The sequence below is a fragment of the Nicrophorus vespilloides genome, unplaced genomic scaffold (genome assembly GCF_001412225.1).
Source record: "Nicrophorus vespilloides isolate i.1.1-1 unplaced genomic scaffold, Nicve_v1.0, whole genome shotgun sequence".
Lineage (NCBI taxonomy): Eukaryota > Metazoa > Arthropoda > Insecta > Coleoptera > Silphidae > Nicrophorus > Nicrophorus vespilloides.
In genome coordinates this window covers 436,165-460,050 of record NW_017096774.1, presented here as the reverse complement: position 1 = coordinate 460,050, position 23,886 = coordinate 436,165, and positions in this window count along the sequence as shown.

Below are 23,886 nucleotides of genomic sequence, written 5' to 3'. Positions count from 1 at the left end.
GTGTTACGGATTGCCCGTTTATCTTTGGTGTGCCATCTACACACTCCTGCCTCTTCCTCGTTCCCTCCTGCTTCACTTACCAAAGCAACGAAAAAAAAATCCCGATTTATCATCCGTCATTATCTTTGTTTTAATATGCATCTGATCATGCAGTTACGTATTTTTTATTTATGTTTTTTATATCATTTCCGATTATACATCTACGTTCATTCTTTATAGACCCACTCAGATCCAGATATGGAATACTCGGCATTCATTTGCGTTTTTATCTCTTGAGTATTTCGAGAAAGAATTTAAGCGCATCTTTCAACAACAAAAAGTATGAATACAATTTTAACCTTTCTTAAAACTACTCTTTATACCAGAATCTTTAAGTTAATTTATAAGATAAGATTAATTTAAATACGATGTACCACAAACCAATGATTTATACATACAATGCATCCATGATTTTAGTGATATAATTGTTTTTTATACAAACATTTTTAAGAAATTTATTTAAGTTGGAACCTGTTTTACGTAATATGAGCTGTCATCATCTGTCAAAATCATCGTTAAAACTCTAAATTATTTAACTGTGCAGTAGTTGTTAAACCTGTCAAATTTATATGTCTCATATGAAGCGCAGTGCGGACACAGCATTATACAATAAAATGAATATTTAAGTTCGAACACAGAACATTTTTTTTATTCTTATTAATCATTTTATAAAACTTATAAAACAATATATTCAGTAATAGCTTCGGTCATAATATTAGCGATAACATTTTGAAAATATAATGACCTAAATTTGTTGAGTATCATCAACCATGACAATTTGTTAACCTGTCAAATATTTATGTTTCAAACCAGGCGCAGTGCGGACGCAGCTTTATACAATAAAATTAGTGGATAAGTTTAAAATCAGTACATTTTGTTGTTATTAATAATCATCAGACAAATATAAAATATTTTATTCCGTCAAAAGATCTCACATAAGTGACAAAACTGACAAATTTATTTAAGTTGGTATGTGTATTATGAAATTTGAGTTGTCTCATCCGTCAAAACTGTCAAATTTATATGTCTCAAATCAAGCGCAGTGCGGACGCAGCATTATATAGTTAAATTAATATTTATGTTCAAATGTAGTATTTTTTTATGATTATTAAAAATTATCAGACAGTTATAAAATAATGACAAAAGTCACGTCAATAAGATTAGTGATAGAACTGTAAAAAAAATCATTTTACTATGTTGACAAATTTGTTCAATTTATTACGTGTATTTGCAATTTGAGTTGTCATTCGTGATAACCTATTGACCCAAACTCAATATTATGAAATAAACCTATCAGAAATATATGTCTCATATCACGCGCAGTGCAGACGCAACATTATACAATAAAACAAGTCGACAGGTTCAAATACAGTATTTTTTCTGATTATTATTAAAAAAATCATCCTGCGCTTATAAAACATTCAAAAAAGCTACGTCCATAATATTAGTGATATAACTGTAAAAAAAATACTACCTATGGTGACAAATTTGTTTAAGTTGGTATATGTTTTTGCAATTGAAGCTGTCATCATCTGTGATAACCTAATGACCCAAACTCAAATTTATTAAATATGTCAAATATGTATGTCTCATATCACGCGCAGTGCGGACGCAACATTATACAATAAAACAAGTCGTTAAATTCGAATACAGTAATTTTTCTTATTATTATTTTAAAAAAAATGTATATAATCATCCGACACTTATAAAACTTTCTACGCCGTAAATCGCAGCATTAAATTATTAAGTGCATGATCAAGAAATTATTTTCAGCATGGACCAATTTAAGTGATTTGTAAATTGTAAATAACTTCCGATCATTCTGGTAATGGCCATCATCTTGACAACTTAATTAAATTCAACAAACGAATACAATATCAATGATCAACTTGTATTTTCATTTATTATCGTTTGTCTTCATTTCAAGTATACTTATCCCTCATTTAAGACGATACTTTCTTTACTCATCTTCGCTTTTACACGGTTTAAAAAAAATAAAATTAAATGTTGCAAATAACCTATATACTTTTACAATTTACACGGTTTTGTATTTAAAAAGTTACAATTCAAAGTTCAAGCGATAGGTGTACACAAATACTTTGATTACAATGTGATCAGTAGATTCGATGCCGACACAAAATCAAATTGTTTATGATCCACATTCAATTAGTACGAACGTAGTAAATCAGATCAAACGCCAATTATGTCGGAGTACATAAAACCAACCTCAATGATTTCCAGTGTTTTTTTTCAGTTTAATTACCGTCAAAAATAGAAGATAGCGATTTCCCCGGCTTTCATTATTACTAATTTTAATCTATCCTGTAAACTATATACTCATCGATTAATGACTCAATTAAAATTTATATCCCTCGCTCGTTCTTGGAACTATAAAGCAATTTTAACTTCATTTTATAACTATAATATAATGAGGACTTAATTGTTGATTATATGCAAGAAGAAACAATTATGTTCATTATAAGTTAGGAAAGTCGTAGATCGAATATGAAAAAATTCATCAAAAAATCTAAAATTAATATTATTGATAAAATATTTGTTAATAGTATTAATTTGCATATTTAGTAGTAAATAAATATATGAAATCTCCTTATTTACATGCAATTCTCTTTAAATAATCAAGATAATAGTATAAGAAAAAAAAAACTATTTTTAAATACATTTGACCTAATCTAAACCACAAAAATTGTCCAATCATTATCTTAATTATTTTAGAAACCATTAGATGTGTATTTCTACAAGTATAAACGTATGTTCGGAATCTTCCTCTTTGATATCCTGTCCTTTTGTATAATCAAGATAATCATTTGAAAAGCGTAATTCGTTTAAATTATATAAGAAAAAGTTCATTTCAACCGAACACAAATTATCTGCAATTGAAATGGATGTGAATCCAAAACGTAATCTTAATTATATAAATCCATTAATGTTAAGATTAGTACTATTGACCATTAAATAGATTAGTTTCCTTTTTTGTTGATGACATTCATTTATGTAATCGAAAGATCTTATTAGAAAAAATATTTTTTTTACTTATGTTTTTTTATTGTAATTTAAGATACAATTGGAAAAAAGATTAATATACAATAATAAACCGAAAAACGTCTTAATAATTGATTTATTGTATTTTTTTATAATTTTTATTTACATTGTTATACAATTAAAAGCTTCAGTTATAACACAAACACGTTGAATTACGTTTTTTTTTTAATTATATAACATTTAAAGTAATTTATTTAAAATAATATTAATTTCGATATGAAGTTTAAATCAAATATAAAATATTTCTATTCTGTAAAATTTTTATTCTGCAAACTCCAAGAAATTAATTAATTTCATCAAATTTAATTTAACAAATATATAAATTTATTAGAAAACTTTTGATACTGAAGATCTTTCAGCAAAACTTGACAAAAAAAAAGTATGCAAACTGCATAAAATTAAAGAATTAGATCAAATTTAAATCAAATTTTAAATGAAAGTGAGAAAATCTCAAATCAAGTTTTAAAAATTTTGCTTTATATAAAATTTTGTTTGACTACTGTATCAACTCCATAAAATTAATGTATTTGATCACAATAGAAAAAAAAAATAACGATTTTAAGTATGAAAAGCTGAATGCGTTTATTGATGATCGATAAATAATAATTTATAGGTGAACCGATTTAGTGGTTTTTCAAACTATAAACATTTTAATGCCTTAAAACGACGAAAATAGATTATTGACTGCTGCGCGTTGACACATAAACAGCAGAAGTCTTCGTATTTTCGCCAGATTTAATGGTCAATTATCAATTTGTCGACCTGCATCGCGAAGATCAATTAAGAAGCAATAACAACAAAAAAATAACCGGCTCTGTAAAAACAAAAGAAAGGTTATTCAAGGAGAAACGCCTTAAAAAACAATAACAAAAAAGCAAGATCCTTGCTCTTTCCTCCTCATCGCATTATATTAATTAAAGTTTTCCATAATTACGAGAGGAGCAATTTGGGACGGGACTTTAATGCTTCTTATTATTAATTTTATTTTTTTGTTATTTTCACTGAGGCTGGAAGTGTCGAATCAATCAAAGCCGTTGCACAGCTGTGAGCGAGTAATTTTAGTACTTTCTTTCAGGAAATCATTAAAGTGATAATTCATTTGAGATTTGCAATGGGATTGATAATTTCGTCCGGGAGATTTACCGACGAGGATGAAAGATGAATGAGAGAAAGACAGAGATGAGGATTTGCGTGGAAAAAAATGGAGGAGAATCGATGCAATTGCAGTTTAAGAATGAGAGAAAGAGAGGTATGAAAAGAGTGAAGGGTGGAAGGGAGATGGAAGAGTGCAGGAGGCGAAACCGTAACAACTGTGTAATTTGTGTTCGAGTAATAATTACAATGTAATCAGGCGCATTTTAAAGGGTGGAGTAACTCACGTTCGCTTCTTGAAAATCAAAAATAAAGCCGGCCTTCTCCTTCTCCTCTTCTTCAACAACCTCCTTCCTATCCATCCTCGTTTCTGGCTTCTTTTCCCTTCTTAATTTGTTATTATCGTCATTCCTTCGGCTCCGTCTCTACCGTCGCGGAGGCAATTACGCCCCGTCGCCGGATTTAATTTACATAAAAGCCGGGGCCGTTTTTAATTGCTATAATTTAATTTTTATGTAAGGCCCCCAATGCTTTATGGGGACCAGAGCCGCCCCCGCCCTCTCCTCGCATGCATTTCTCTTCACACTCATTTTTTTATTAATCGATCTTTCGCATCACACGAAAACAACTCGCGATAATTAAGAAAACTCTTCCACTTCTTCTTATATTATTCTTTTTTCTTTCACTCATTCATGCTGACCCTCTTTTTTTTTTGTAATTAAATAACCGACAAACTCTATAATTAACATCATATTTATTACACCGAATCAATCTGGTGTAATTTTGCATACTCCTTTATGAAATGTATTTTCAATTAGATTGTATTCTCTGATAGCTTCAAAGTTATATGGAAACACCTCATTAAGGCACATTAAGTATCAGAAAACTATCCTACAAACCTGATTAAATGCATGTAAAATCTGTACTAGCATTAAATTACCAATCGCATCCATCAAACCATTAACTTAAGTCGTTATTAACCCAATTCTCATAGTCATACATTTATTAACCCCATACACATATTTTTGTTGTTAACGTATTTTCATGAATAATAATATGCGAATATATTCGTCATAAGCGATGGTAGACGCAATGTAACACCTTTTGAACATGCCTTAATTGTATCTTTTTGAATTGTATCTTAATTTTCTAGAAAATGTCCAACAAATAGGAATTTTCACCTTCTAATCAGCAAACTTTAAAAGTATACATTGATCTTTTTATGCATACAAATACTTTTTACAATTTTTTTTGGGTCTAGAAATTTAGGGATTTCTGACACTTTAAATAGTTAAGGCATTAATATAATTATTTAAAAATAATACTAAAAATGTATGTTCAAAGTATTTTATAATAAAATAAGCGTTTTTTAAGTGATCCAACATATTTCTTTGTAGTTGTAGTGTGGCCTAATTACTAAGAGTATTTCATCAGCTTTGAAACAAGGTGATAGCTGTCACTTCGCGACACAACCTAATTTTTGATAACGATCCTTGAAATGAGAATCGCTGGTATAGAAGGACTTTATTTAATTATCCTTGAATCGTCCTTGTAAATTATTGTCTTAATATCAGTTTGTTTATGTTTTGCAAATACTTTTAATAAAAGTGAAAACAAAAAACATATTGACATATCAATAAAGGTTGAGAAACGCTGGTATAGAAGATCTTTATTAAATTATCCTTGAAACATCCTTGCAAATTAATTTTCTTAATATAAGTTTGGTTATATTTTGTAAATATTTTGAATAAAACTTATCAATAAAGGTTGAGAAACTCTGGTATAGAAGAACTTTATCAAATTGTCCTTGTAAATCAATATTTTGAATATAATGAAAAAAAATATATTGATTTATCTATAAAGGTTAAGAAACGCTCGTATATAAGAACGTAGTTAAATTATCCTTGAAACATCCTTGTAAATTATTATTTTTTAATATAATTTCGGTTATATTTTGTAAATACTTTAAATAAAGTGAAAAGAAAAAACACATTGACTTATCAATAAAGGTTGAGAAACGCTGGTATAGAAGAAGTTTATTAAATTATCCTTGTAAATCAATATTTTGAATATAATTTTTGGCTATATTTTGCAAATACTTTGAATAAGAGCAAAAAAATATATTGATTTATCTATAAAGGAACGCTATAAAAACACTCGTATAGAAGAACGTTGATAAATTGTCCTTGAAACATCCTTGTAAATTATTATTTTTTAATATAATTTCAGTTATATTTTGCAAATACTGAAAAGGAAAACCATATTGACTTATCAATAAAGGTTGAGAAACGCTGGTATAGAAGAACTTTGTTAAATTATCCTTGAAACGTCTTTGTAAATTATTATTTTTTAATATAATTTCGGTTACATTTTGCAGATTATCAATAAAGATAAGAAAAATTTCTTCATTTTCAATTTTCTTTAACTTTAAATTTTCAGTATAATTTTTTTATGTATTATGAAATAATTAAAGCAAATGTGCATTATCAACATGTAAAATACTGATGTGTTTCAATGGACATTTATTTTCTTGTCATAAGGAACTTTAAATTTCAGTACAAAAGTTAGGAAAAATAATTAGTTTTATTTTTATAATTTTCATAAAAAAAAGTTAAAATATGCTAACTTTCCTTTCAAACATAATTTAATCAAAATTTTTAATTCATAAAAATAATAACATTTATTTAATCATTTTATAAAACCAACTCACCTTCATTAAATACAAGATATCAATAGATTTATATTAAATTATATTCATTTACATATTAATTTTATACTTTATTCAATAATTTTATAGAAATATAGTTGTCTAAAGACAAAACTAAAACTTTCTGTTTTATGAAATAAATATTGTAATTATTATACAAATTTTATTTTCAATTCTCACAATTTCATGATTATTTTTTCATTGCTTTTACTGATTGTATTATGATAAAATTACAGTAATTTCATATTTTCTAATAACATACTAATATATAATTATACAACATACTAAAAATGGATATAATAAAATTAATAGTTTTTTTTTAAGTATTTGTTTAATCTTCGATCAAAGTATTATACGTATAAAAAATACTAATCTTATTTAATTTAATGACTTTATTACGAACCTTCAGACGCATTTTGGTAACTTATAAAAACAAGTTATTAAATTTAGTCATCTTAGTTAGAATTTTCATAGATTAAGAAAAATTAATTAAAAATAATCATTTCTATTCGATCTACGTATTTACTTATAAAATAAATCACACGATAAATGCATAAACCTGTAATTAATTTAATCGTTTCCTTCTATATTTTTCTTACATTTAATTATTTACTTTATCTTCGATCAAATTATTCTAACTACTTAGATTATCCGATATAATTACTTTATTAACGCGTGCTTACTTTCCTATCTACTCGCATGCGAATCTCAATAATAATCTTTATTAACTAACTATGATGTAACACAATATTATTAACCCATAGGCTTAACACAATCGCATTACGCAATCAATATGAGTCATGCAATTTTAATGAAGTTTTTATAATAAACAAATTATCAAAATAAAAAAAAAAAGATAAAATTACTTACCTTTTACTATCTACAATTAAAAGGTTGCATTTTTATAATTATTTCGTTTTTTTTATAGCTTTTTTTTTCAAATTTCTATTTGGTAATTTATTTTCACTTTTTGGTATACATATGTGGGGTAAATTTATTTAAGTTGTTTAAAAAATATATATGGTAATAGATTTTGTAGTACTACTAGTCTTTGTTTTAGGCTAATAGTTTACAAATCTTTGCATCACGTTTAATAACACACTTTCATTTTAATCTGTCGTTTCAATTCACTTCACAGCCACTTCACCATAAACATTTGCACTGCAATTATTTCCGGCAAACACTTATTAACGAACTTATATATTCCAAGAGAAAACGTGCACTGTATTCCAATCGTGTTAATCCTGGGTTATCACTGTAATCCTTTTGATGATACCTAAACTCAAACTAAAAACTGAACTAACTAACTAACACTTTGGTAACAACTTAGAAGAACTACGAAACGGAACTAAATTTTATATCCAAGAATTCGGAGTTCCGTTCCGTTCCGATCGACTGGTACCAGTTGAAATCCGCACATGAACTGAAGACCATATGCTGGTCTTCTAATCGTCCCCCTTGATTACATATTTGATATACACATACGCAGTCATTGCAGTAATGAAGGGGTGCCCGGGCGTCCAATGGGAAACCCGGAAGAAGGAAGTACATTAGGGGGAGCATTGTTTGATAGGGGATCGCACGTGCCGAGGTTTTGGCCCGTGCGACCGAGCTCTTCGTGAGTAGACCGTGGGATCGTGCGACCCTCCTAACAAGAAATAAAGTCACCCCTCGCGCTATAACAATGCCATTCTTTTGGGGCGAGTGCGAGCCTTTCTTGCATCTGGGTCAAGATGCTTGCTTACGCAACACAAAGTCGACATCTGCCATCCAGGATTTTCTCACGGCAAATATTTTATAGGAATCGCACACTTCTCTTCCCATCTTTGTTAACTGTATAAAGCACAGCATATAATTGGGGAGATTCAAGCATGGTCTACAAAAAAAAACGTGCATATGTTCAATGCTTGATCTGATTTATTGATTTAATTCATTACATTTTTATAATAGATTTTCGATCTATATAAATTAAAGCACGTGATTCACATTTAATGGTCTACAAAATACAAAAGATATAATTAATACTAAATTTTTAGTCTTATTTATTTATAAGATTTTGGTTGTAACTTTTCTGAATTAACTGAAGAGATTTAATACATGGTCTATATTATAGATTCTATAGACTCTATAATAATATGTATATGGTCTACAATTAAATATTTTTTTTTTAATTTTCTATTTTGATTTATCACTTGTATTTCTGTACTAAACTTTTGATCTTTGTTAAAAATACCACATTTTTTTTTAATTATAAAAACTAAGGTCTACAATGTAATGATCTATTTTTAGAAATATATTTTGTTCTAAACTCTTGATTCAATATTAAATATTAAACTAATTAAGGTTAGTTCAACATATAAAAAGACATTTTTTAGAAAGGTTCAATGGTCTATACAAAAAGTTATACTTATATTCAATTTTTGATGTAATTTTTTCATTGATTTCTTAATTTTTTTTTAACTCAATTTGTATTACGTCAGTTATTTGGGAAATTTATAGTCTATGTATATATATAGGATAGTCTACAAATAAAAGAAAATATTGATATTTTTCTACTTTCATTTATTTATTGAATTCTTTACATTTCTGTCCCAAACTCTTGATCTTTGTTTTTAATTTGGAAAATGCAAAGTACAATGTAATGGTCTATTTCTAGAAATATTTTGTTAATTTAAAACATTACATTTTTTTGAACTCTCAATATTTATTACGTTAATTATAGGAGATTCATTGATTCATGGTCTACAAACATGATTTACAATTATAAACATATTAATTTCTTATCTATATAGTTTGTTTTATTCGTTAATTTCCTTATATTTCTGTTCATCTTAATACAAGAAATGCTATGTTTTCAATATGATTTCTTGATTGGAGATATTCATTATAGATCATAGACCAAAACATGTGCATTTATTCAATTTCTGGTTAAATACGTTACAATTTAGTTCTAAATTCTCAATATTTATAAATAGTAGCACGTTTTTTCATTGAGTAAATTCAAATGCACTGTAGTCTATAAAGTAACAACAAAAAAATGATACATATGTTCTATTTCTGGTATAATTTATTGATTGAATACGTTACATTCTTGTTCTAAAATAATCTCCAGTAATTGTTGCCACATTCTTGTTAACTCTACGTGAGATAAATATTTTTTTCAGTTTACAGTTCATTTGATGTCATTGCAGCTACATGATCTTAGTAGGAATCAAACACGTGCGCACCAACTACAAACAGGACTCCCGGATTGCAGGATACATTCATAGTTCTAATTATTCTATCACTATGAAATAATTATAATAAAAAAAAATTCATTATATTTCAGGAAAATTCTCTTATTTCAGCTTCGATATTCGAATATGAAATGACTAATGTTTTTTGTAATATATTTGGTTAATGGTAAACAATAAAATTTTAGGAATTTTCAATAAAATTACAAAAATTAAAATTCAAAATATATCAAATTTACTTGTTCCATAAAACTAGTGTTATAATAAAGATAATGGAAAGCAAATAATTATACAGCAATACCTCACATAGTGCGGGTAATCAATTCCGTCATTCTTTGAAACCGGACTAATCGAGTGCTTTAAATCCACAAAAAGCGACTTGAGTGTATAGAAGAAAATCGATAATTTACGTCAACAAAAATACTCAATTAAGATTTAGTTTGTTTCAAAATTTTACTATAATGAATCAACACTGATCGAAGCCGTACTATGCGAGGTATTGCTGTATTATAAATATGAATAAACAATACATATGATCTTAACTTTGATGAATAAAAAGTACTGTTTTTATATAAATATATTGTGAATTACATCAATTAATCAATATCAATTAATGTATGCTTATTTTATTGTATAATTCATTGAATTATTTCCTATAGATTACAATATGATTAACTTAGGTTAGTTATGTTTGTGATTACAATAGTATTGATAATCATATCAAAATTACATATTTATAACGGATTAATCAAATAGTAATGACACATTTCTAGTAATTCTGATAATGTTTACAATTATGATTTGTCGTCAATATTATCAATTATCATTTAGTTCAAGGCTACATTAAAGTAAATAACTCCGTATCTATGATTAATAGAGATGCCAGACCGACAAATAGACTGCAGTCGTAATTATTTAGTCATTTTGTACATACACATTTCTAATGAATTCATATAGAAAAATTTAGGATTTTATTTTAACATTAAATAATTACGTTTTTACCTCAATTTACATTATTTATAATATCTCAATTTTTTGTTATGTCTTATCCTTTTTTTGAAGATATATTGCCGTAATAATAGAAAATAAACTATGTATGAATAAAATTGAAAAAAAATAGTTTAGAATGTAATTTACTATATTTCTTATGTAAGAAATGTCGCACTTTGAGAAGTAACGATCTAGATTAGAAGTCTAGGATTTTCTATTAGAAAAGCGTGTTAATTGTTATTGTCTCTTGAAGAAAGATTTTAGTAAAAATAGAAAATAAACTATGTATAAATGAAATTAAAAAAATATTGAAAATTTTAATTTTCATTTAATAAATTCCTTGTATAAAGAAACTTCATACTTTGAGAAGCAACAATGTAGATTGAAAGTCTAAGATTTTCTCTTAGAAAAACGTGTTATTTGTCAGATTAAAATTAATTTTGTAAAAAGAAAATGCTATTACATGCAAATCTTATGGGAATTAGTGTGTCGATGTTAATTTTTTGTCCTACGCTTAATTAATATATTCATTGGTCTACACAAAAGTCAAATATTGTCTACAAAAAAATATTAATTTGGTACTGTTTCAGTTTGATTTATTCATGTAATCTTACTTCGCAGTTTAAGATCTGAAAAAGTCTAGGATTTACTCTTAGAAAAACGTATTAATTGTCAGATTAAAGTAAATTTTATGTAAAGAAAAAGCAAATTACATACAAATCTCATGGGATTTAGTGTGTCGGTGTTAATTTTTGGCCTACGCTTAATTAATATGTAAAGGTGAGTGAGTGTGTACCTGCGGCGACCGACGAGACCCAATGTTAATTAAATGTTAATTTAATTACCCACCCGTATAAATATATTAAAATGCGCGGCTGAATGTAATTTATCGTCCTGCTGCGGATAAATGGGTTTTGTTGGTTCTCCTCTCGCAAGTGGTTCAGCCGGTCCGTCGCCAGGGGGCGCTACGCCTCAGGAGTCCAAAAAAAAAATTGAAGAAGAAGACTAAACATAAGAGCAGCATCAGTAATTGAAAGATAAAGCCGGTACCGTACATCGATACATCTTCTCCTTACATAATAGAATAATTCTATTAAAAGAATTCCAGTTAGCCGGGACGAAGGCGTGAAGGCACGCCGGTAACTCGTAAGGACGTGTCGCTGCGTCCTTTGCAAGGTTACATGCATAGTTCCTCGTCCGTTTGTATACATAAACTACACTGCTTAATTATGCATTCTAAATAATCAAATCCATTGTCTACACGCATGTCTGAGACTGCCCAAACAGTTTATAAACTATCATGTCCGTTTACGTTGAACTATGCGCATTGTATTCCGATTAGAACCGAGATCCTCTAGCTGCTAGCTACTCCGCCTCTTCAACTTAATAGTAGAGTGCTAGGAAGAGATCTGTGCAGAAACAGAAGAAAGTCACGGGGGATTTGTTACCATTCTTCTCCTCTCTTCTTCCTGTGTTTGTCGAAGAGCTTCGATAACCCCAGAGAACTTTCACTTACTGATTAATTGCGGGATGCGATTGGCCTGACTTGCCACAATCGAAATCTCAATCGAGGATCAAAAGCCAATAACATGTAATTCGTGTGCTCGCTACTCTCTTTCTCTCCTCATCTTCGAGATGGTAATCTTTGGAAATTACTGAGGAAAACGCGAACGAAATCCGCGACCAATTAACCCTGGGAAAAAGAAAACTCGGCCAAATGCGCAGCCAACTCCATATGTGCACGTACATATAAGTACGAGTTAATTACCGTTGATGGTATATGCTGATGATGATGACGATAATTGTATAATTATTGGCCGAGCCCGGAAGGTTCACCATTTCTTTACATTCCTCTTCACCGTTTGTCCATTAATTATTGTCTGGATCAAATTGAAATTTCCAATTAGAACAATTGATTTATAATTGTTTTTGCGGATGATTTCAACATCCATCAACAAGATTTACGACTGCGAACCACGATCCAACAATTTCGACAGTTTTATTAGCCTTACCTACTGAAATCCTTTCAGCCAGTTTTCTCTTTCGGCCTCTCCGCAATTATCATACCTGACAATTCTAATAACAAGATTGTTTACAAATCCTCTAATAGTTTCATTTAACTCTCCATTCATAAAATACCACACCAATTAAAACTTACTTTCGAAAAATAAACCTATAACTTTATTATATAAAAAAATGATAATTATAAATAAATCATTTTAAGTAAAATATTGATTAAATATATATTTCAATTATTTTGTAGACGTGATTACGAAAATAATTATTGAAAATGGATTTGTAATATAGCAAGAAGGAATGTTCTTAAGTAATAATCCAATTTCGTGTAGTGATTCTGATATTATCTGTATCTGATTTTTATATGAAAACACCTTAAAGGCCTCTGATTTCCTGCTTTCTCGATAAAGTGTAAATCTGTAACAGTTCAAAAGTAAATACAATTCTTAATGCACTGAGAATTTAAAAAAATAATAAACATGTTTGCTCATATTCAGTTATTTTTAATTTCATTAATGGGTGTGTTATTGATGGTTGAATCATCCTCAAAGTATGCCTGCATTTGCTCTTAGTTGGTATTAAAGTATATGTATGTGTATATATATATATACACATATGTGTCATTCCGTTGATTAAGATGACAGACACGGGTTTTATACAGCCTCGCGCCATGTGACACACAGAAGAGGCATCGTTTAATGCAGTTGTTATTTTTTTTTTCGCGTTGATTGAACAAGGTGGATAAGCGTAGGTAATTAAACTACTTAGTTTAGCGCCTCGTTAGGATGCATATGGTTGAACAAGATCGCTTCGATAATGCCAAGGATGCAATGGTTTATAGTCACTTATAATATCAATTAAGGATGTATTTTTAGGGTAATTAAAGGACAAAAACTCGTTATATCCGATTTGTTTTTTTTTACACGTGTATTTTTTTAGTGCTTCCAATTAAAAATAATTTACATATTTTACAAAATGTTTACATTCACAATTTATTTATTGGTTATACAATAATACTTTAATAATCCAGATTAATTAGTTACTAATTCATATTTATTGATAACAAAATGATAATATTAATTAGTTAATTAACAAAATTTCTAAAAAAATGCGTTCATAATCAATGTATTATATTAATTTTAACCTAAATGCAATTAGTTCAAATAATATTACAATTTATTAATTACTTATACAACAAGCAGTAATAAAATAATTTGCACAAATATAAATTATAATATTTTTAACTAACATTGTTATTAGTGATATAAGTTGATATAATCTGGGTTTTTTTTTATTTTATAAATTCATGTTTATAAAAAATCACTTTTCATTGTAGTAAGAAAATCTTTAAGAAAGAATTACGTCAGAGTTGTATTTGAGTTTTGATACATTGATGTGTAATAGTGTATTTTGTATTGATTGAGGATGTTGGATTGGCTGAGGTAATTAAGGTGTTTAGTTTAGCGCCTCGTTATGTGATGGTTGAAGAAGATGGCTTTGATAATGTGTTCGAGGATGCAATGATTTATAGCGCGTTTAATATCAATTAGGGTGTAATATTTCGGTAATTGGTGGATGAAAAGTGGGTCCCTCCGATTTGCTTTCACACCTTCCTTTTTTAGTGAGTGTGTTTGTTAACTGTATGCATGTACATATAGATATTGTTGAGGTGAGAATGTGGAATAGTAATGAGTGTTATTGTTGTAGCGCATCGCCGAGTCCGACCCTGTGAGTTATAAAGAAGAAGTTAGCAGTGTTAGCACGTGTTGGTGATGGCAGGTGCTAGCCGCACGCGGTAGCGTGACCATTGCCGGCTCGCATGCCATCACAGAAGCGTGGGAACGACTCAGCTCCGAGCTTCCCAAAACAGCGGACTAAGAACTACACCACTCCTTCACCCGCTCTTCACCTCTTCCTCATCCTCACGACAAACACATACACTCATACCATACGAACCATCATCCGACATACAAACACACGAACTACGCACGTCTCGCTCGTGTCCTTGCACACTCCCATACTTCCAGCTCGCTCGTGCTTTGATTGCCCACCTCAATCTCTGTCTTCCTCTCGCTCACCATCACCACCAGCCTTAAGACCTAAATCGTCGGTTTCCTTTTCACTTTACGGACCGTTTAACTTCTTTAACACCACCACCACCATCGCCGTGCCTCTCTACTATATCCGTCCTCCTCGTTGTCCAAGTCTATTTCTCTCGTGCCTCCGCATCGAGACAAACTGGCTTCTCCTCCTCGGCTCGCGACTACTCCCAGGCTATACACCCAGGCCTCCTTCTATGCCGCATAAATGCGAAAATGCATGATAATTGACCCGCACACACATACATACTCGACATTCGGACGTCCACAATTCGTTGATTTATTGCCTCTAAAAATCAATGAGCAAAGCACACTTCAGCATTGAGAGGAACCTCTTCATCAGCCTTTTCCACTGACACCTCCAACAACCCAAACAACAACCATCCATCTTCCAAATTTTTGCATAACCATTTGTATTCTTCAAACACCCAAATCAAATTTTATCAATCCAAACATTTATATTAAATTGTTCGTATTCAAATATTTGCATTATTCAATACAAAAATTCGTAGAAAATTTTAACAATTCGATTTTTGATATTTTTCTAACAATTTCATTCATTACTTATTAATCCGATTATTTATATTAAAAATTTCCTCTTCAGATATTTGCATTATTAAAAAAAAATAATATTTTGATTTAAGGATTTTTTTTAACCATTCAATTTATTATTTCATATTTTTACATTATTCAACATCAAAATGTCTCGATCAATGCGGATTCACTGCAAAATAAAAATAAATTCAAAAAAAAATTCAACACAATTCTACATAAATTTGTTGTTTATTTTTATAGTGTTTAAAAGTCCTCAATTAGTCCGGTTTCAATAAATACGGGATGTTGGTAAAACCGCACTAAGCGAGGTAATTCTGTATACGATAATGAAATAGTTTTTATAAAATTTTGCAAAAATAAATTTTTTTTTGTCAAAACTTGTATAAATTTATGTAACACGCAGTATCTTTCTTCATCTACAATGATTATGTGTTTGAATATATGCAAATGTTATAAAAAGTTTTTTTAAAATTATTTTTGACATTTTTTGTAGTAAAGTTATTTACAAAATTCTGATTTTTTATGATTTACTATAGAACTTAAACAATTCTGGATATAGATTTTTCGAGATTCTTTAGTTACGAAATTAAAAAAAATATATGTTTTCTTGTTATAATTTTAAGAATAGTAACATTATCTTAATACACTAATTATTAATTAATCTATGAAATTAAAATTTGTTACTTTTAGATTATAACAAATTTAATTAATCATTAATATGATTAAATAATCAAGGTAAAAATTTCTAATGAATTAATTTGCTATTTGATTAAGTAATTATAAATAAATATGAAGAAGACATAACAATTTGTAACATAAATTATTCTTGTATTAACAAACAGTTATTCTTCAAGATGCAACTATTGATTGATTACCTACTAGAGTGATCTTAAGACACACATCAATCACACACCCTCTTCTCAAATAATAGATGTATTTAAATAAGTGATTTTGAGTGTTATGTACACTTCTTACGCATTTATTTACAAATATACATTTATTTCTGATAAGATAAATCTGCTGAATTTTTTATTTTTATTATCTTTAAAAGCATAACAGATTTGAAATCATCTAAGGCATTCTCAAACTTTTTGGTCCGAGACCCCCTTTTGTACAAAAAAAGTTACTGCGACTTTGAGAATCACTGATCCAAGGGAAAATCGTAATAGTATTTCTAATAGTTAATAATATAATTGTAATAGCAACAAGAAATTACTTGAACTAAAATTTACACTATTTTTTTTTACACAATTTTAGGTTTACACAATTAGCAAAACAAATTCTGTTGTTAATTAATTATTATTAATTGATAAAATAAAAAAATTATTAAATTTATACAAATTCATTTAATCAAATTATTCAATTGATTTGTTAATGATATTATTTATATTGTATAGAAAAAAACACAATCATATATTATTAGATGAATTATAGTTCAAACTACTTAGCTGAGAAGCAGAATAGTCAAAGTCATGTAATTGTTTGTAAAGTTTTGCGACGCTTTCAGGATACGACCATTATTTCCTTCGGGATGTTTCACCAAAAAAAAAGTAATAGAATATACTTAATTAACTTTAATAAGTAAAAGCACTTAGGAGAGGAGATATATCATAAAATTAAAAGGAAAATGCACGGAAATCCTGCTGCGTACATTCCGCTTTATTTTCCAATTAATATATTAAGAATATTACATCTGTTTGAATTATACCTCTGTCTGTGTCTATAAATGTTATTAGTGTAGTAAAATGTAATAAAAAAGTATAAATAAGAGTTATTAATGACTGAAAGCAATGTATTATAGTTATTAGTATTATTAAGAGGATTATTTCTAATCCTTTAATATTGATGAACATCAATTACTTTTTACTATTAAGAAATTTACTACTAATTATTTTGAATATGTTTTTGTCCAGCTTCCGAGCGAAATAAACTAGGTCGAGCATTATGTTGGTTAAAACAGAATTTGTGTTTGCTTCTTGTTTTTTTTTAGTTATGTTGTTTATAAAGAACACTAAAGGTTGAGTAAGGTCAGACTTTCACAATCTGTGGTTTAAACATTTTGTTGCGGTTGTAATTTAGGCTTCTTATTTTTGTTGCTTTTCGAGATACAGTACATCAAGAGAATATCAAATTATACCGCAGTGAATTCAATATGTAATAATCATGTAGTTTTTTTTTTCTTAATTATTTATTATTATTTTTAATACAATTATTTTCAAGTTTTTGTACTAAATTATTATTTAATGAAAATTTTGTTGTCAAATTGTTGTAATATTCTTTAACTTTATTTCAAATGTACCAAATTATATAATTGTTTTAAATTCTATGTAATTCATATACAGAAATCTACTGTTTAAAACCGGACTAATCAAGAAATTAAATACATATTAAAAGATAAACAGCACAAAATGAGACTTACTTCACATAACAATTTATACCTTTATTACTTTTGAAGACAGACAATTTTGTTGTCAATTTTTTGTAATATTTTAATTTTTCAACATTATTTCAAATTAACATTTAAAATGTCCGAATTATATAAATGTATACCTTGTATCAATTGATTCTATGCAATTTATATACAACTATAGCTCGCATAGTACGGTAAATCTACTGTTTGAAACCGGACTAATCGAGAAATTAAATACATACAAAAAATAAACATCACAAAATGATATTTAACTGTATAAAGGAAACAAATGTAGTTTGTTTTTGAAATTTTCAAACCGGACTTTAGTAAACCGAACTGATTGAAGCCGCACTATTTGAGATATTGCTGTATTCTGATTGAAAAATGAATTGAATTTTTGTTAATACGAACCTATACTTCAGATAACATGAAAAGTAAACCTGTTAAACTTTAGTTCAAATAACAATTTTTACCTTTGTTACTTTTTAAGACAGACAATTATGTTATCAATTCTTTGTAACATTCAACTTTATTTCAAATTAACATTAAAATGTACCAAATTATATAATTTTATACCTTGTATCAATTGATTCTATGCAATTCATAGTCCGGGAAATAGACTGCTTGAAACCGGACTAATCGAGGAATTGAATATATACTAAAAATATAAACAGCACAAAAATAGATTTAACTGTATAAAAGAAAAAAAATGTAGTTTGTTTTGAAATTTTTAAACCGGACTTTAGTAAATCCTAACTGATTGAAACCGCACTATTCGAGATATTGCTGTATTGTAATTGACCTATAATATGAAAAATAAACTTTTAAACTGTAGTTCAAATAATAATTTATACTTTTGTTACTTTTAAAGACATACAATTTTTTGTAATATTTTTAATTCTTCAAATTTATTTCAAATTAAAATTAAAATGTACCAAATTATATAATTGTATACCTTGTATCAATTGATTCTATGTAATTCATATACAGCAATAGGTTGCATAGTTCGGGTAATCGACTGTTTGAAACCGGACTAATCGAGGAATTAAATACATAATAAAAAATAAACAGCATAAATTGAGAAATTTTCAAATTTAATTTTTGTTGATACGAACCAATACTTCAGGTAACATGAAAAATAAATATGTTAAACCTTAGTTCAAATAACAATTTATACTTTTGTTATTTTTGAAGACAGGCAATTTTGTAACATTTTTAATTCTTCAACTTTATTTCAAATTAACATTAAAATGTACCAAATTATATAATTGTATATTTGTATCAATTGATTCTATGCAATTCATAGTCCGGGCAATCGACTGTTTGAAACCGGACTAATCGAAGAATTAAACAGCACAAAATGAGATTTAACTGTATAAAGGAAAAAAATGTAGTTTGTTTTGAAATTTTCAAATAGGACTTTAGTAAATTTGAACTGATTGAAGCCGTATTATTCGAGATATTGAATGTTTGTTGATACGACCCTGTACTTCAGATAATATGAAAAATAAACCTGTTGCGTGTCAAGTGCGGCACAAAATAAATCATAAAATAGTTGAGGTCTTTGAAAAAATCTTTGAATATTATTGAATTTGTCGGATCCAATTAGATTTATTGCTGTCAAAATGAGGAATATCTGTCTGCGACTGCAATAAATAACGCGTTATTTTTTTCCCGTATGAGAGCAAATTTATCAACATAATCAAGCTTGTCTGGCGTTTCCAAAGGAAGTAATCATTTCTCCTTTGCTTTGGTTTGTGTTCTTTCCTCTTATAGTTTGTTTTTTTTTCTTCATCTCTCTTCTGTACTCTTATTAGTTCTTCTTCGTGGTCGAATGTGTTATACCACGCACGCTATATTCTTATAATATAGTTGCTGTAGGTATATATTTTTTGAACTTTCTCACGGTAGTTCATGGCATACAAGAAACGGTAGGAGGAGAAGGCGAAGGAAGAAGGACGCGTGTTGGAAACTTATGTGCATAAAAATGCTATCCACGAAATGATCGCCTATCGCAACCGTTCCGAATAAATCTCCATGCATTTACACCGCTCGTTCCACCACCACCAACACTAGCAACTTTGATATTGGCAATCAAAAATTGATTAGGACTTCTTCGCAAGGCGATGCAACATAAATCGTTGATCTCATTATAATGGGCTTATGGTTATAGCTATAATCCAAAGGCATTATTTGCGTACGCGGAGATTGCGATCGAATGGGTAAGAGCGTCGGCGTGCGGCGGTAGATGGCACCTGCTCGATGGTTCCCACGGATCACCGGAAGTCCAATTAAGTGGTCACTTCTCTCTTTCGACCTCTGCTTGCGGTGAGCGCGTGCAATTATATTGCGCAGAGAAAGAAGCGTTCTTCTTCCAGGACAACCAACAACATCCAAAAAACAGTGGTCGAAGGCAAGACCGTTTCTGAAAATGAACTTGTTAATGCCATCCATTCCGTTGAGGGATTCCGCCCCAAGCCAGGACTACTTAGTGATGTAATTAGCCTGCTTTTTGGCCACCGGTGAGCCTCTCCTAATTATCCTTCTAATGCCTCGAGACCTCACTCGATTATCTCATTTTATTCGCCCACGAAATACCCGAAACGCTCTTATCATTCAACAAAACCATGACAAGATAATTGCACATTTTAGAAGTCGTGATTGATATATTAATAATAAACCTGAATATTACATATAATCGCTTTAAATAAAATCTCAAACTTTTACTCAAGCTACTAAAAAGGTTAAATTCAATTCATACAAATTTAATACCAGAAGTGCATACAACTTCTTCTCTTTTTTTATATTAAATTCTAATCGCATTTTACCTTTCTGAATTATTAAATAATGTAGCAAAAAATCTACGGTCATTAACTTTTTGCATTCTCTTTTGATACACAGTAAGCAATACCTTGGATAATTCAATATCTCGCACTGCACGAAACCGGACTAATCGAGAACTTTAACATGATTTTTTTTTTGAATTATGAAGTAATAATTCTTGTTATTTCTCAAATTACAGAATAATATCACAAGTTATGATTAATGGACTAATAAAAAAACCCAGAATATTACATATTATCAGATTCATTAGAATCGTTTTTTTATAATAAAAATCAATCAAAATCCCAATACTAAAATGACTCATCTTTCTAATAATCATGTGCATTCGAGAATATATGTTAGATTCATTTTTTTTTTGATAAGAATTTAATCAAAACCTCAAAATTTCCATTAATAATTTCAAAACTTATTTATATTTTTTTCAGCTGTAATGTGAAAATTCAATCTATTTTTGGATGTTTCATTGTATTATACCATAAATGTATACAGTCTAGTCTAGTTATTTATCAAAAGACAGACTAATGGCACCTTTTTAATGTCATGATTGATGCATTTATAATAAGCTAGATTATTCCACCTGATCATGTTCAATACAATCTTCAATTTGGTATAGAAATTTAATCTTAATCCAAAATGGTTCATCTTACCATTAATCTTATTTTGAAGCAGAAGAAACATTTATCTTTTCTTTTTTAAATTATTTATTTATCAAGTGAAATTATATTAAAATTGATACATTATATTTAAATTCAATTTTTATCTATTTCTATTGATTATTTTAATTAAATTACTGCAATAGTCCGGCTTCGATCTGTTCGGTTTCGCAATCTAAATTTTAAAATAAATCCGAAATATTAGCAGAACTATACGAGAAATTGCTGTAATATTATTAAGGATTAGTTTGATGCATTGACAACTTTACTTCGTTTAATTCCATGACCTAGGATTGTTTACATTTATAACATGGATTATCTATATCTAATCTATTAAGCCCAAATCTACAATGATGATAATAATACATTTTAAATCCTTGAAACAAAATTGCTCATCAAATACAAACTTTTATTTGCTTTATCCAAAATACAAAATGACGAATTTATTGTATCATGCCGATACTTATCTGTACAATCCTTCACATAATTCCATACGATGTTTATTTCTCAATGAACGTTTTCGTATCATTTAGTAACCTACATAAAATGTGTACTACATATATTTATCGATAATAATGCATTTTATTAATCAGTATTAGATATCAATAAGATTAGTAGTTAAGCATCTATTAGGTATTAGATTTTTTTTCAGTAGTTTGTTGTAAATAAAAAATGTTATATACTTCAGTTCTTAAATTCCTTTAAAATATTTCTGAAATTATAATACTAAAAAATATAATAATATAAAGAAAAAATTTGCATAGTGTGAACCCGGACTAATTGAGCACAAAAAGAGACTTGAATACTGAAAACATACATTTTTTTTAAATTTACAAATGATACTATAGTGAATCCGCACTATGCGAGGTATTGCTAAATTAATAGCATTATGTATAAAAATAATACATAGAAATGGTGAATTAATTTTTAATTGTTGAAAAGATTTATAAGAGCTACAGTTAATTAGTAATAAATAAATGAATCGTCATTTATTTTGTAATTGCTACAATTAATAATGATTGGAAGGTATACACATTGCTTCTATTCTAATTACTTAGTAAATAAATGATCATTGAGATAATATTATGTGTGACCATTAATTCTATTTAGAAATAAATGAAGATTAAACAGCTTAAATCACAAAGTGCGCATTCATTAGATCTTATTTCATAGCCAAACACTGTAGCGTCTGTAATGCTAAGACGGCATTAGATAACGCAATTTAAAGGATTAAATTTACATTTCAGTTAGTTTCTATTTGTTCATATCTTTATAAATATTTATATAAGACTTAAAATTTGTATATTTAATAATATAAATTGAAAATTATAAGATGAAAATTGAGTATCTAAGATTATAAGCTGTTATTGAAGTATGTTTATAAAAGACAAATGAATTTATACTTTAGAAGTTGAATAAAGATGAATGTGATTAGTACATGTCAAATTAGTATAAAATCGATGGATGTGGGTTTGGTTTGTTAATTAAAATTTAATTGTTAAATCAATTAGTATTGGTGTATCAATCTAGCTTAATTAAGAACCAATGGATGATACCAACAGTTTTCTATTAGAACTTTTACATTTATTTTTTTTGCTTGCAATGTGTCTGGAAAAACCAGAGATTGGTGGGACAGTGTCTTTCGCGACGGCGGCGGAGAGGTGTGTACGAAATTAAGTTGTAGCGCGTTTTATGAATGAGGCGTTTTGTTTGGGCATCGACACCAATCGAATCGTGTACACGATTGGCAATCAAGTCAATTTGTCATGCTCCCCGCATATCTAAGTTGCAAATCAGTATGTGGATCACAAGAAAGAAAGTCTTTGTCGCGTCCAATTCTAGAATACTACATGCGGCCTCCCGTACTCTCCTCGTCTGAATCTCCTCTCTCTCTGTTTCCGTCTATGTCTCCTCTCTGGCTTGACCAGTTTACGAGTTAACTCCACGCCGGAGAGAAGGATAGAAGTCATCGGTGCATCATCCTTTCTCCTTCGCTCTTTATACATAATGTTATGTGTTTGTGGTGTACAACAAAGACGGTCAATGATTAAGTGGGCGTGAGGCTCGTGCAGCGTGAGAACCAGGCGAGTCATGGCTATAGTCGGCGTGATTACTGCTTCCTGTTAACTGATTGAGCCGCTCGCTCCCACAATTATATACCAATCACCATGTACGAGTTTGATTGGGG